The following is a 4,422-nucleotide window of genomic DNA, read 5'->3' as shown; positions in this document are numbered from 1 at the left end:
AAACAGCACTGAGCTCTGTGCTGTCCCCCTGGTAAATGCACCGGGGCTTTAATGAGGCGCAGGGTTAATGAGCAGCGTGGGCCCCGGCGCTGTCCGTGGTGCTGGAGGCGCCGCCCGGAGCCCCCACGGACGGGACGGACACGGGGACAGGGCCCTGGGGTGACCCCAGCGCGGGCACCTGAGGTGGCAGGCACCTGAGGGGCTTGGCAGGAACATGAAGGATTGCTCATGGGGCACGTCTGGAAGTGCCTTCCTCGCTTTGCGTGGGACTCGACACGTTGCTGCCTCTAGAACCTGTTAGTTGCAATTTTAGAATGTAGAAATTAAGATGTTAACTCAGATCGAGGTCCCCAGCCAAGTCAGACTCACCCACACTATGACATGCTGGAGGAAGGTAAAACTAATACCTCAACTGCAGGAAAAGCCATGATTGGAGTTCACAGCTTTCTAGCCCTGGGACAATCCAGCCATGAGGTGGAATCATAGAATCATAGAATCATAGAATCATAGAATCTTAGGGGCTGGAAGGGACCTCGAGAGATCATCTAGTCCAACCCCCCTGCCAGAGCAGGGTCACCTAGAGTACATCACACAGGAGCTCATCCAGGTGGGTTTTGAATGTCTCCAGTGAGGGAGACTCCACAACCTCCCTGGGCAGGAAAAGCTACAGGCTTTGCAGATTTCATTGTGATCAGAATTAATTATTGTTAAACTTAGGACTCGCCAAACTCATACTTTTAGACATGGCAAATTGGATGACTGGTGGATTTCTGACCTCCACAGTTCCTTTGCAGATACAGATGAAGAGGTGTGTGGCTTCACTCTGCACCCAAACAACAGTGCTGCTAGTAATAGTGAGCATTAGTTGACCAGTTCTTCTCTAAAGACCAAAGAAAAGATCAAGGTGAAAACTCAAGATGTAGATACAACCTTCAAAGTAAGGTAAATAAATAAATAAAGTTCCTGCCCAAGAACAGAAAGTAAGGAGCTTTGAACAATAATGAAGGAAAGGGGGGGAATCTTCTCACAGTCAACTGAACTGGGACATTTTGGAGCTGGGCATGTTGTGGTTTGATATCAGACCAGCTGACTTGGCAATGGGTAACATAAAGCTCTAAGGAAACACTGAGAGATGATGGGAACAGTTTGACCATCTTTGTGATCAACACAAAAGGGAAGCTGAAATAGCATCTTGGATGGGGATGGTCTTTACTTAGCAGATTCTTGTATTGATTCCCTCCATAAAGGCTGAATTACACAGGGGAAGAATTATCTCAAAAGTAAGAATTCTGCAATGAAATGATAAAGAGAGGACAAAGTCATCATGGGTACAAGCCAGAAGGGCAGACAAAGCTGCTCCTGGAATGTGAGGGAGTGCTGAGTCACTCTGCATTAAGTGCTGCCATAGTAACTATTTACCAGCTGGTTGAGAATGAGAAGAGACTGGGAAACCTGAAATAAAAATCAGACTAGTTGCAGCTTGAAAATATGTCACAGGTCTTCTTAAAAGATTGAACAGAATGGAACACTTCCTAAGGTTTTTTGCATTAGGGTTACCTAGGGAAATGGATTGCATTGGGCTATTGAATAGACATAAAATTACTCAAGCAAGAAATAAGAATCTGATCTTTCTTCTCTGATAGATGAATGTCATTGCACCTCATTGTGAGAACAAGTAGGAGCCACTCTGGATTTGTTGGCCAGTCTTTTCTGATGTTGTCCTCTGCTCTGACTATTAGGAAGATGGTTGTTGGCCAGTGCTTGTGACTTAAACTTCTTGATGGCTGAAGGTATGTCCTCTGCAGGACAGGCAGCTCTGTGGTGTTGTGGCAATTCGGGGCACTTCTGTGACACAGAAGATTCTGGGTAGTTTCTTACTGTGGAAAATTTCAGCATCATCATGACAGGTGTCTGTCACTGTGACACCTCTGAGGACAAAATCTCCATTACAGTCATTCCAGGTAATGAGCACTGAGTGACAGCACTTAATTCAGCACTTAAATTGGCTGCTGTTGAGGAGTGGGCAACTTCAGAAAATGGAGTAGATTGGCCTTCTGATAACCAGTTGGGTCAAGTTTGCCTTGAGGTCCAGAGAAGCAGAAAGCTATTAGAGGTTTTAAAGCCAACAACTAGGAAAAGATTAATGAGATCTTCACAGAGAGGCAGGAAGTTTGTGGTGAAACACAGGAAGTCACTTCTCTTCAATTTGCATAGAGATTGGAGGAGCTGCTGCAGGAGGTGATGAGGTCAGGAAAGCTCTTCTTTGCACTGCATGGGCAGGCACGTTGTGGCTCCCCAGAGCAGTGGCATGGAGGTCCAGCTGGTATTTGTTGTGTCAATGACCTTCATTCCTATGTTAGATGGAGGCAAGGCGTTTTCCAGACTCATTGTGCAACTATACATGCAAATCTGCTTGCTGTCAACCTGTTAACCAGTTTTGGCAGCTGGTGGACTTCAACCAGTTTCTAGTGGTCCCTCTGCTTCCCTAAGGAAGTATTACTTGATAAGGTCCATCTCCTGAAGGAGTAAGAGGTGCCATATCCCTAGGACAGCTTAATTTGTCTTCTCAATGAGCTGCAGTGTTGCCATTTCTAGCTAACAGAGCTTTGCAGGAGGCCAGAAATTACAGAGGTGGTTCAGGAGCAGTTCTGGGCTTTCCTAGGCACAGGTACTGTAGGGTCTGGGCAGCCTGCAGGAGGTGAGACATGCTAACACCTTCCAACACAAAGTCTGCAGTAGGGAGGAAGGTAAAAAGTGGAGTAGAAACTGTTCTTTCTTATGAAGAAAGAGAAGGTTGTAGGAATAGGCTGGACAAAAGCTCTCAAGTAGAATAGATTGTGCAGTATTTAATCTGTAACATATCCTGCTCTTAAGCAAACCAGATTGCAGTCGAGATTATTTTGCCAAGTCCTATTTTATAGCTGTTTGATTTGATTTTATGCCACTGGGTGTAGCTGAAGTCACAATTGCTGCAGGGTGTAGAGGCATTCACTGTGAGAACTGTAGTGTGAGGAACCAGATAGTGTTGTCTTCATTTCCCAGCTCACTCCTTAGCAGGCCTGGTGATGGTTTCTGCTTCCAGGACATGGATCTTGGAAGCCAAATAGCCCCTGGGTAAAATGGATGTGTCAAATCTCTAACAGCTTTCAGGAGCAGGCAGTGGTGACACTAGCACAAGTGACATCAGTTTTCACTAGTTCCTGGTCCTCTGTTCACAGGAAATTTTTTGAAGTCTTTCATAGTGAATCAGAAGGAAACCACATTTTGAAAAATTGCCTTGAAGTGGAAAATTAATCATTTCTATCAACTTCATTCTCTGGTTTAAGAAAACCAAAAGCCTCTAAAGGAAACCTGTGTCCTGACCCCCTGTAATTGCACCTGAGCTGAAGGCAGGACAGGTACCAGCTACTTGCTGCTACAGGCAGGGATTTTCTTGGAGTGTATCTTGGTCCATGCTCACAAAGAGTTAAGCAGCTGCAGCCCAAGCTTGGAGCAAGCAGCTCTGCCTGCTTTGCAGACCTGCCATGTTAGTCACTCAGAAGGCTGGAAAAACGACACTGTGCCTTCCAAGCTCTTCTCCTCTTCTCATTACTTGAATTTATTCGTTATATCCACAGTAGTGTGGAGAGAAGAGTTTCCCCACGGGCAGTGGGACTGCAGAGGGGGGTTGAATGTGAGCTCCCCTTTTAAAGCTCTTTCCTGCAAAGCCCTTCTTGTACCGCGGGGCTGGGAGACTCATTTCCTGCAACCAGCTCCTTCAGGGAAAGATGGAATTGTGAAGAACACAAATCTGCTATTCCCCCCATCTGTTTCATAGCACGTACAGAGCTTGGCTCCTGTTTTTAAGGTAGCTATGAGTTGTGTTTTAAGCCGTTTGCACAGCAACGCCAGTCTCCCCTGCAGCTCTGCTGATGAAGCTGTAGCATCTCTGATGGTCAGGGCTGTTAGGGCTGTCCCTGTGCAGGTACACCGTCCAGTGGGGATTTCAGCGGCCGAGGGTAAAAAGAACAGCCATTCCAGAGGGAACTTTCCCCCCTTCCCGTCCTTGTTGCTGATGCTCCCGGCCCTTCCCAGGGGCAGGGATGCTCCCGCCCGCCCGACGGTCACCGGCGCCCCACGCAGCGGCATCGCCCCTTTTAAGAGGGAGCTGGAGGCACCGGCAGGATGGGGAGAGGAGGAGGGCTGCTGAAAATACCGCCCTGTGCCGGGGGAGCGCGCCCGGGAGCGCGCAGCGGGCCGTGCTGCAGGGATGCTGGCCCCGCTGCTGGGCTCGGCGGGCTCGGGGTGGCTGCTGCTGGGTGAGTGCTCCCCGAAACCCCTGCTCCAACCCTCCCCGAGGTTCCCAGCTCCTCTCCCGGCAGCGGGAGGGACTCGCTCCCCACGGACGGTCCCGGCACGGAGCCCTCGGAAACGGCCGGCCGG

The sequence above is a fragment of the Chaetura pelagica genome, unplaced genomic scaffold (assembly GCF_000747805.2).
Source record: "Chaetura pelagica isolate M959 unplaced genomic scaffold, ChaPel_1.0 scaffold177, whole genome shotgun sequence".
Lineage (NCBI taxonomy): Eukaryota > Metazoa > Chordata > Aves > Apodiformes > Apodidae > Chaetura > Chaetura pelagica.
Note: the sequence above shows the minus strand (reverse complement) of the source record.